The 12,049-nt window shown below is 47.7% G+C and overlaps 1 protein-coding gene across 6 annotated transcripts in view; it reads right to left on the bottom strand.

Annotated features, from left to right (window-relative positions):
• The window catches only part of MRM1 (mitochondrial rRNA methyltransferase 1), a 39,602-nt gene that overhangs the window by 15,590 nt on the left and 11,963 nt on the right, over positions 1-12,049 (bottom strand). For 5 of the 6 annotated variants that reach the window (XR_014887651.1, XR_014887650.1, XR_014887647.1 and 2 more), the window contains exon 6: positions 10,109-10,272. The exons of the other annotated variant lie outside the window; for it this stretch is intronic. The gene's annotated coding sequence lies outside the window, so the exon portion shown is untranslated. The remainder of the gene's footprint in view (positions 1-10,108; positions 10,273-12,049) is intronic. 6 annotated transcript variants of the gene reach the window in all.

Genomic DNA, 12,049 nt, shown 5'->3' with positions numbered 1-12,049 from the left:
CTCAAGTTCCAGTTATACAACTCGGGCTCTCCTCCCCAGCAAGGCCTGCATCCAGCAGGGCCTGCATCCCTGCAACCCCGCACAGCTCATCGCTTTGGAAACGGGACTGCAAATATCACACAACACAAAACCATCGGCGAGAAGAACAAAGAACAGATATATATAAGATCATGTCAGTCAACTGGGACTAGTTCTAGGCAAGATAGGATTTTGCAGGACGATGTATTCCTGGCTGGCGTGACGCACGTGGGCTGATTGCTCCCAGTACTTGAACGGAACAGCGCAGGAAGGCGAAGGGGGAGTGGAGAGAAGCAGGGGAGAAGGGTTGGTACAGAGAAATCTTTCCACAGGAAAACTCCCTTTTTGGAGGGTAGGAGGGATATTAGTTGGTAACAGCAAGAGCATAGATTTTTGCACTCCTATAAATCATTATTACTGGAACGTCCCTGAGGGGATGAGAAGAATGAATCAGTTACACATACACAATGCCAAACTTTCTCTGTTTCCCTTTTTCTTTCAAGAAAAAAAAAAAAAAACACACCACAAAACAGACAGGAGAAAGGTAGAGAGGAAAAGTAGAGAGAGAAAGAGAACAACAGCAAAAGAGGAGGAAAAGAAAGGGAAGAAAGAGAAGAAGAGAATGAATGAACTTTGGAAGCAATTTATAATTCCTTTCACCTACATCATGAATTGAACATGCAAAAAAAAAAAAAAAAAAAAAAAAAGGGAAGGGAGGGAGGGAAAATATTCCGCCCAGCATGCAGATTATCATTTGAAAAGATTCTGTTGCTATGTTTTTGTCCCTGGGTGATGAAAATGAAATTGTCTGATGTGTGCGCCGTGTTAGATTTACCTTTGCAGGGTTCACCCACAATCAGTAGAGAGGGGTCATGCCACAATATGTCATCTCACAGCTCCATCACACCAACTCCAATTTATACGAGGAGGTATTATGCATTTCAAAGGAGCCCCCTGCGCGTGGCTCTTGTTACTGATCTATATCACAGCTCAGCTGAGGGAAGATTAGTTCTGCTGCAAGGGCAACGAGACTTATTTGTTTATGATTATATCCTCCTTAAAGATGCACTATTCCCTTTTTTTAATGTCTAATTTAAAGTGTGCATTAAAGGGGGCTGGGGAGGGGGTGGGAAGTAAAAGGTGAGAGAATTCTGCACTCTCCCACAAGGAAACCTAATAGTCTGAGTCTCCCATGCATCCTGCTCATTAAAAAAAAAAAAAAAAAAAAAAAAAAAAAAGAGAGAGAGAGAGAGAAGAAAAACTCCATTTAAATGCAAATTTGAGTTTTAGCTGGGGACTCCCCCAAAAGCTTCTCTTGGAAGCACCAGGGAAATAGGATTCAGAAACCTAAAATGGCTGACGGCAGTTCCACACCACAGAAAGCGTTTCCTCCCTCCTGTGTCCCCATTCCTGCACAGCCCGACCTGCTCGGGTGCAGCAGCGCTCATCACATCGCTGCACCGTGCTGCTCCTCGGGCCGGGCCCAGCAGTACTGCCCTGCAGCTCCCACTCGCTGTTGCTTTAATCAACATTCTCCCAGAAAGTCAATGTTTCCATCCCCGATAAAAGCTCTGAAGGGTTTAACGAGGCCGCCGAGCACAGCACAGCTGGGAAGCCTGCAAGCAAGGCTTCATTTTGGGGCTTCAGCTCACAGCATGTGGCCGGCGTTGAGAAACCAGTGGCTTCAGGAATGTCAGCTCAGCAGGGATGTAGATTTGTTGGACAGGACATGGAAGGAAGTGGGTTGGCACTGCGTGGTCCCATCTGTGGCCCCGGGCACCTGAGAGCATCCCACCTGGCTGCTCTCACCACTGCATCCTGCTGCTATTGCCTTGCTAGGACACCAAACCCATCTATGAAAAGCCCTCCCTGTTTCCCCAAGGAAACCACAGCATTGTCCAAGCCCGAGCATCAACACCAACAGCTGCACTAGGGAAGGAGCACACCCATACTCAGACCCAAAGCACTAAATATTTTCTGCTTAAGTGCAAAATCTTTAACACATGGCTCATTAAGTTTCCTCAAACGCCAAACTATGGCTGGAGAAGGAAAACCCGAGATGCTGAGGGCTGGCTGCAGGCACCCCAAAACCCACAGCTCTCCTGCTCTGGGGGCACCGGGTTCCAACAAGCCAAACCCAATGCATCACCAGCCCACAGCAGGCAGGACATCCTCCATTCTCCCTGCCCCCTTTCCCCTTCTTCTTTGTAAAACCACGCTCCTTCCACTACTTTGAAAGCTCATCATAGGATGGGTGAAAACAATTAAATGAAATAGACTGGTAATACCCATGGGAAAACATTTTTCGATATGATATTACAATCTTGTTTCAAAATTGGATTTTGCCAAGAGGAAATACAGTTTATTATAAAACACATTTTCTTTTAATTTAATTATATAATCTTTGGCTTCAGAGAAGGGGTGCTTAAATCAGACCCATTTAATTTTCAAGTGTATTCACCCATCACCTAGGGCAAATTGGTTTAAATTAGTAGGTGACTATATAAGTTCTAGATACACGTCAGACAAAAATTTATCTGTGAACTCTGTGTAAGAGTGCATCTACATCAGCAGCAGAGTAGCTGAAATTACAGGGGAAGAACAGCCGAGCACCTGAAGAGTGGTATAAACTCCGATTTCAGGGACAGGCGCAACAACAACAACAAAAAAAAAAACAAAAACAAAACACCACAGATCTGGGATTTTTTTATTATGATTTTTTTTTTTTTTTAATCTTTGTTAATGCTTTGCCAGATCAGTTCATCACACTGCATGTCTGCACTACGCCAATAAAAACCGATGACCTGCAGTTAGTTTCTACCAGGTGCATTAAATTCCCATAACGTGAACAGATCTTGCTAAGTCTACCATGGCCTCTCCTTCCGCAGAGATTACATTTCCAGCCTAATGACAGCAGCGGTTTGCTCAGGCGCTGCAGCCGCTGAACTCTCCTCTGATCTGTCACAGTGACCCAACGCACAGCAGCAAAGCGGCTCAGGACGGGCAGCGCTGGGAGAGATGCTTTGAAAAAATCTCTTTCTATTCTAAGGGGTTTTTTTTTCCTCACCAAAAAATGCCTTTCCTGGAGTGGGAGGTGAGCCACTGGAGCAGCACGGGATGGGGCTGTGCCACCTGCCGCCAGCCACCTGCCTTCAGCCACCCATCCCTATGGTCTGCGCTCTCCTGGGGGCCTCCAAATGTTCACAAACAGGGATGTGACATGGAGTGATCCCCAGATTTCCTTCCTACATGCACACACTGGGCTCTGCACACACTGACACAGTCACAGCTCCCAGAGGCTGCACTTCTCCACTGAGAATCATACATAAAGAGCAGAGAGGAAACCCCTCAGCAAAGGGAAAATGGTGCCGTGCAGTTGGGGCTGACTCTGTGAGAACACCACTGATAAATAATTGGAAGGATTGAGGAGCCCAGCATCCCTGCACCATGCAATGGGCATCACAACAGCAGCACCAGCCCAGCATTTCACACTGCACCGACAGCAGAGCCATCACACCCATCCAGTGGTAGGAGGAAAAAAACCCACAAGTGCCAACAACCAAAATGCAACTTGTTTATTGCAGTTCTTGCATGGGTGCTTGCTTTTCAACAAGCACCAACGAAATGCGCCTCGTGGTTCTTGCACCAGGCAGTGAGCACAGGTCTGCAAGAAGAGAAGCTCCCACTGCACCAGGAGCCTCTGGGTAGGTTTGTATACTATTCACAAACACCTATGTATGATGCATATACACGTATACATCAGTATGTAAACAGATGTGCATGCATCAATGTGGGAAGTTCTGAAAAAGCAATCTGAACAACTCAAAAGCACTGCTGGTGGTGCCACTGGTGTGGTTGGGCATGTTGGCCAATACGTGGCAATCACACTGACAGGTGAATAAATACACACAATAACAGATAAACACTCATAATAACAAATAAATGCACACGATTTCAACAGGTGTTATCCACTCCTTCGGGTGCTTGGTGACGGGGCAGCACCTGGTCCAATCCCAGACCCCATTGGAGCCCAATGGCTTCGAGACGTGCCACGCCAAGAGCTATGAGAAGATATGACCTCAGCCAGGGCTGGCAAATAAACATTACAAGGGGCTGTTTCAGATCTTTGTAGTAGCAAATCTCAGCACTTAACTAGTAATGCAATAAGTCCTATCAAGAGCACGCTGAAAGGTGGAATAAATTTCCTGGAGAACAATGCTGGTGATGTATGCATATGACCAACGCACAATAAAACTGTAGAATGGGAGGAAAAAAATGCATACAGTCAATACAATAAAATCAGCACAAATATAGGCTGTGTAAGCAAATAAATCTAACAATCCAAATATTTTACAGCACGCTCACACATACAACATTTTTTCCCCCCAAGAAATCTTTGGGCAAAAAAAAAAAAAAAAAAAAATTCGACTGTTTTGCATCTTAGTGCATTGTAAAGGCATCAGAGGCTGTCTGCACAAATTACCATTCATCTAGGCGTTGTTGTGGAAATTTTCAAGGGATTTGCAGTAATTATATGACAAAATGCTTGCAAATCTCACTCATTGCTGAATAGAAACACACGGGTCAAAGATTGAACACTCTCAGCTTGGTAATTTGTAAATGTCAATCAGGCTGGGGGCCACGGGAGGCACACGGCGGAAGCGGTGAAAGGCAGCGCGATTCCGTAGCAACCAGAAAAAGCCTTTTCAGTGCCGATTATAAAAGGCACGGGATAGTTTTACTTTCCATCTTTTTTTTTTTTTTTCTTCTTTTTTTAAACAAACTGATCACCTTGCGCCAAGAGGAGGAGGAAGAGGGGGAGAGATGGGAGGAGGGAAGTAAAGAAAGGAAGGAAAAACAGTTTAAATAAAACCGCTGAGATTAAATTAACTGATACATACATTCGCAGAGGTAGATCGTTTGCACTGTAATAAATATGGACTCCTATCTTCCCTTCTCCAAGACAGCAAGGAAAGCAAAATAAAATTAAAAGATATAACAATAAAAATTATAAATGCATTGCGGTCTGGCGGACCAGCAGCCCATAATGAAGGCGGTCGGGGTGGGGAGCACTGCTGGTGCGGAGGCAGAACAGGTGAGGGAGGCACAGGGAGGGCTGGGCACTGCGGGAAGCCAGCCCCATCTTCTCCCACTTTCCCCTGAATGGGATTTGGCACGGGGCCGTCATCAGCTGTGCAAAGAAACGATGCCCGAGTCTCCCACTCAACCCCGAGGTCACATCCTTGGTGTCCCAGCTCCGCCAGCAGCACTAAGCAGCCAGGAAAGGGTCACCCACACACACACAGCTGCTGTGCCCACGGTTACACCACTTCACATCCCCAGACGCAGTGGTGCTTTCTCTGCACTGTACCCAACCAAAGGCAGCGAGGCTGAAGCATCCCCCGTGCTGCGGGGGCAGCTGGAGGACGGTGAAAGAACTGGGGGAACTCGACAGAATTTTTGTGGATAGCAAAACCCCGAGCTGCCAAAATGCACCTTCACCTTCCATGCAGGATCTCCTTCCACCTGGGAGGAAATGGCTGGTTTCACAGCTTGGATCACGACAAGTCTCCCAACCCACCACAAAACCCGTGGTACAGCGTGCTCCCCAGCACAGGGACGCACAGCAGCACTGCAGCAGTGAGGGCTGCAGCCCCACTGAGAACCACAGCACGGCCGTCTGACCCCAATGCACCGCAGCCATACTGGGGCCATACTGCAGCCAGGCTCCCCGTGCCACCCCGGTGCCCCAAATGCTGCCCTCAGCCCACTTAAGAATCCCAGATAAATTATGAAGTGCCATAAAAAGTGTAATAAATTTGAGCAAAGTTATTAAGTTATAAATACAACCAATACGTGCAACATCACTCAGATGGCAGAAACTAGCTACAAAATAAAGTCATTTTAAGCCACCATTCCACAGGTTAACAAGTCTCTTCATTCACAAATCACACTTCCCTTCATTGCACCCCATCCCATTGCACACGTCTTCCTGCCCATGAAATGCACGCACATCCCTGTGTGTGGGACAAGGGATTCCATCTCTGCACCAGGAACTCTAAAGAACAAAATTACCCTGAAGTCCCCAATGCCAGCTCACAAGCAGAGGCTCTGCAAGAAGTTGCTGAGCATGAGCTGCGTCCCCTTCTTAAAGCACAGAGCATCTGCAGGACGAGGGGGTCTGAGAGTGTATTTCATGTTGCTCCCTCTGAATTTAAGACCCTCTCTGCATATCAAGCTCTGCAGAACAATTTCTTGCCTTTATTTACTCTCAAGGTCCTGTACGTTATGAATATTCATTGGAATAATTAAAAGCTCTGTTCACAGCCCATTGTGTTTACTGTTAGCCCCATAAAAAACAAACAGGTTAATGACGATCTTTAATACGGGAATTTAATATCTTTCCACCTATATATCGGCTAAAAGTTTAGCCTCCCCTTTAAGCTTCATCAATTTACGGAGAATAAGTAACCTCCATAAAAGCAGGCTGTGGCTGTAAGTCACACATACACGCCTCTGCGGGTTCGTCGTTATAGTTGTGCTTTACTATTTATTTTATTTTTTGCTGAATTTCTCATTTCAGTTTTGGCCACAGCAGTAGATGGAGAAAGGCAGGGTGTGATTTGGGAGCACTGCGCTGGTTCACTGCTCTGATGGGCGGCCCTGGGCTGAACAGAGCTGAAAAGTGAAGTAGGAAGGGAGAGGGCAGCAAACACCACTGCTGGCTCATCTGCAGCCCCCAGTGCACCATTGGCACTGCTGTGGATGGAGCCTTCCACTGGGCCTCAAGCATTACAGAAACATCGCTCTTAGAATCACCTGAAGTTTTATTGAATGCAATGAAAGCTCATTTCAGACGGGAATTAGTCCTGGGATGGATGACCACTGGGTGAGGTATGGCTCAGCCACGTGAGCTAATGAACTCACAGATATCTGGCAGGGAAATGCAGGGTGGGGGAGCGCAGTGCCTTTCTGCCTGGGGTGGGGAACAGGACAAACCATGCAGAAAACGTCCCACTGAACAGCAGCATCACCACAGCTCTCACCTCCTCCTGCAGCACAGCTTTACCTCTTTCCACAGCCCAAGCAAGAACTGCTCAGAGGAGACAGAAACCAGAAGTAGACCAGCAGACAGCCCGACACCAGGGAAACTGCCAAGGGAAACCACAGGTGTCCCCTCCTGCAGGGCTGTACAGAGGCATCCTCTTAAATGAACTGTTATCATCATTTACTGATGAGCACTCAAAAGCAAAAATCACAAAAGGGACAGATCCCATTCCTTCAATACCATAGCAATCATCCAATCCATTCAGAAGACATGGAGTAGGAAATCAAACAGATGAAGGAGTTAATGTGCACTGCTGACAGGTGTGAGCTGCTCTCCTTACCTGCAGCGCACGCAGGGAGCTGGGGCTCCAAGGAGGAGCTCTGCTACATTTATAACCAGGAGCACCTGAGCACCTCCTCTGAAGCTATTCCTGACAAATTAAGGGGCAAATTCACTTAGAAACCATCAGTTTCTTCGTGATTTTATTTAACTCCGCAACACGCCCTGACACACAGGAAAGATGAATAAAACAACGCGGGCACCAAACCTGCACAGTCTGCAGGAGCAGCACAGTGCCAGCCTCTGAGCATCCTTCAGAGCATCCCTTGGAGCATCTCTCCACTGCAGAGTCTGGAAACAACGTTGGTGGTTTCTCTCCAACCTGTGTGCGCTCCACAGCGATGTCAGATTTGCATTTCTGTTCTTTTTAGGATGAATTTTCTCATATGTCAGCCTCAACCCCGGCAAAGCATTGCAAATCACGCTGAGATTTGTTCAGTGCACCCTGTAGAAGTCACACGTGTGAAAAGCAGAGTAATCTGGAAAGGGCTATTACTGCAAATCCAGCCTTTTGTATGACGAATAATAACATACCTGGACACATCTGTTGCTGCACAAATAAACTACTTCTAAAAGAAGTTGAGATAAAATAAAACGACTTCTTAACTTTCCAACTTTATCTGTAATCATGGGAAACAATCTATTTCAGTAACTGAAATTCCTTTCTTCATAAGCACCAACCAGATCACGAGGAGGGGAGGAAAATCAGTCCCTACACTCACATGCAAAGCATCTGTAGTCATTTTTCTCACACTGCACTGAGGAAACGGCACCCAAACACCCTTTTTTGGCCCAACAGTGCAAATGAAACGCAATGAGAATTGGACTGGGTGCACTTTCAGAGCAACACAGGTGCAGCTTTTGGGATGCACAGCAGCAGTGTGCACTCTCAGTCCCCAAAACAGGGTGGAGCACCATCATTTCCCAGCACATCACCCATCTAAGCTTGCTGCTGACAACCACAACCCAACCAGTTGGGTTTTTCCCCACTGTGGGGCTTTTCGTGGCTCAGCCCGCGGGTGCCATGACCAGGCACAGAGCTCCACCTCGTGCTGCAGGGAGTGGGGAGGAGGAAAAAGAGGGGAAAAAAATAATTAAAACATATTAAAGGTGTTAATAAGCGACTTATTTAAACGGAGTATCACATATTGAACATTAATCACCTTGCAGTAAAAGTGTAATTAAGGAGTCACTCTGCCTTCTGGGGAAGGCTCGCTTGGAAGCCGAGTGAAAATGGTCTCTTTATTAACACAAATTATTTTATTTGGCCAAAGGTAATAATTCTAAGTGAGGTCAACGGGACTTGTGCACACACGAGCAGCACCAGGGCCAGCCACTGTTTCCATGGTGACCGAGCCAAGTTCACCCCCAACACAGCGATGGCTGGGCTGAGCGCATCGCCCAGCAGGCACCCGGACCTCCCTGCAGCCACAACGCTGCTCCTGGGGATGCGCTATGCGAGCATCGTGGCACACCGTGTGCTTTCCTGGCACACTGACACCACAAGGACGCACGGTTCCCACTCTGAGCAGCACAGGGATACAGGCAGCCCGTGCCATAAAACTCAGCTCCAACAGCAGCACCCAGGAGCCGCTCTTGGCTGCGCTGGGACAAGCCATGTGTTGAGCTTTCCGTGCAGATGATTGTCTGAAAGCAGCAATGATTTATCAGTCTCTCACGTCATGTCACTCCTTTATGTACAGCATTATACACAGAGTGCTGCGTTAACATTTTACTATTATTCTTACCTTGCAAAGCAAAAAGATACACATGTAAATCTCGGCGGTGGCAGCGGGGCTGGCACGTGCCAGGTGGCTCTGTGGGCACACCTAGGGACATCTCTGTCCCCAGAGCCACCTGGAACCAGGGAAAAGCCTGACGGGACACTTCTATGGAAGTGCTTACCATCCTCACAAACCCTGCAGCACTGCCCACAGGATGCCAAAACAACATGGAAGCCACACTGATGGATGCAACCGAGGTATACAAAGCACCAACCTCAAAACAAGACGGGGTGGGGACCCCAGCCACACCACCCCATCGCTCAGAACCCATTCATGCCCTGACACAATGAGTCCCACATGAGTCCGTGTGCTCCTCAGCCATAAGCCAGCTCCTGCCACCAAGACGCCGCGCGAGGTACCTGGTCCTGTGCAACTTATTATCACCTAGTCAAGATTAATCAAGCAGGCAAAGCTAAAGCAGGTCTCTAATTAGTTGCTGATGATAACTATATTTGTCATCCTCTCCCAATTAGTCTACTGTACATTTTGGAGTTTAATTGCACCTTGTTCTTCATTTAAATGTCATCATGTGCATATATTCTCCTCATTCTTTAGTAGATTTGAGAAAAATTTGACATTAAATATAGATTATCTTTAGATTTCCATAATTAACACAACCAAACTGTCTTCAGCTCATGTATTCCACCTCACTCGATACATCTGGATGCTCCCTTAGAATTCAGTGTTCCTGGGGCTCCTGCTGGAGGTGGACATCACCACTGCACCAATGACACCGGGGGGTGACCCAGAGCCGAGGGGAGACAAAACAAAAAGCAGAGGGGTGACGCATGCCACTACCTAGCTACATGCTGTCCTGCCCCGTCCCCCCACCCACAGCCCATCCAGCAGCACACAGAGAAGAACCCAGAGCAGTGAGAAGGAAGGGAAAAAGCCATCAGGAAAAGCTGCACGGTCCTACCTGTCCCTTAAGATGAGGTGCGTCACACCAATCGTCCCTACTGCTTGGCCACAGCAAAATCCCCGTGTCCATCCAAGTATTCCCTACTGCGCCAGGTCTCGCTGTGCACACTGCAGGCTGCAGCCTCCTGGTGCCACGGGAGGAGGCTGCTGCTGACTGAGCAGCTGGGGTAGGAGAGGGGAAGGGAAAAATGGGGAAAAAAAAAATAAAAAAAGGAATCAAGGAGTAGTCAAAAAGTGTATTAGAAGCAAATTTGGAGAGAAATCAATGGCTTGTAATTAGATTTGATTTTTCTTCACGTTTTGTTTGGCTGGGGGTTATGTATAGACTCTATGTGAGCAGAGAGGAGAGATTAAAGCGCAAAGAACAGGTGCCGGATCACGAGCTGGTGGCCACCAAAGCATGACAGCTCCATCACCGCTGTCAGGTGGCACAGCAAATAAACATATAAATAAATAACAGGGACAGAGATGCAGCAGACCGGCATTCGCTCACACCACCATGCAGCAACACCCAGCCCCGCTCACAGGGCTGGCATTTGGATTTCCCACATCCCCGTGGCAGGGGATGCTCCTGTACCCCTCAATGTTTCCATCCTGCTGTGGATGCTGGGGCAAACCTGGTATGGGCACGTGCTCCTGGCAAAAGAGAGGAACCTACTTGTACCAAGTTATCCTGATCATATCAACAGCTGCCCCTAGGAACTCGGTGCTGTGTGTTTGAGGTCTTCTTCCTCCTCTTCTAAATGGGAGAGCTTTGCATACGTGCATATATACACACAAAGACAGGCACACGTGCACTACATATGTGTATAAACACATACAGGGATGACCTACAGGGTGTCCCCATGCTGGTGATGGCGCTGCCATCAGAGCTCCTCACTCTTATGGTGCATTTCTGTTTTCACAACATTTCCCTTTAACCTTGAAATTTAACCTAAAAGTCAGGCCACTGTCCACATGACTTCCCAAAATAAATGGCATCCCTAATTAGCAGCACCCTCCGCCGCTCTGCGCTCCAGGCCACGCTGCATCAGTGGACACATCCGCCTGATGAGCAGTTATCGAACATGCGAGCAGCAATCAACACTAATTAAACACTCGGCTGTTGAGAGGAGACAATGTTTATCAAAAAAAAAAAAGAAAAAACACCAAGAGGAAGGGAGCATGTCTTCTGTTTTCTATAATTAGTGAGCAATATTCCCCAGGCGGCTGCAGCAATCGAACGCGGGTTCGCTCGCAGCTGCTGGGTGCACACACACAAAGGATGCTGGGGGCACACGGTCAGGGCAGGGGGAGCAGCACCCATGGGTGGAAGCTCAGCAATGCTTCCCAGAATGGGGTCCTGCCCCATTCTCATCCCCCTGGGCTGCACGAGAGCAGAGCAGAAATGTCCCCAGAGGGAGAAAAGGAGGAGGTCAGCTCTCCCTGAATGCTGAAGCAAGGAAGGGCTCCGTTTAGAGACAGCACTTTCTTGGTTTGTACATGAGTGAACAAGAAACAACCTCCAGCAGGTGCTATGCTCTGCTATTTCATAGAATCACTGATGTTGGACAAGACCATTAAGATCACCTTAGTTAACCCATCACCACCATGCCCCTATAGAACCATGGCATAATTTAGATTGGAAAAGACCTCCAAGACCCCCAAAAGCCCAAGTCCATCCCACCCCACCTTGCCCACCAACCACATCTCCTCAGTGCCACATCTCCACAGTTCTGGAACACCTCCGGGGACCATGACTCCACCACTCCCCTGTTCAATGTCTCACCATTCTTTCAGAGAAGAAATTTTTCCTAAATGCATGGGAGCAAGCTGGAAGTAGTGTCAAAAATCTTTCATTATCATGCAGATGCTAAGTAATGGCAGGAAGAACGTGTGCCAGGGCAGGAGAGGAGCAGTGCCTTCCAACTCCAGGCTCGCAGTGACTGTGGCACAGCTT

Source organism: Meleagris gallopavo, chromosome 21, assembly GCF_905368555.1.
Source record: "Meleagris gallopavo chromosome 21, MGAL_WU_HG_1.1, whole genome shotgun sequence".
Taxonomy (NCBI): domain Eukaryota; kingdom Metazoa; phylum Chordata; class Aves; order Galliformes; family Phasianidae; genus Meleagris; species Meleagris gallopavo.
Note: the sequence above shows the minus strand (reverse complement) of the source record. Positions and strands in the feature narration are given on the sequence as shown.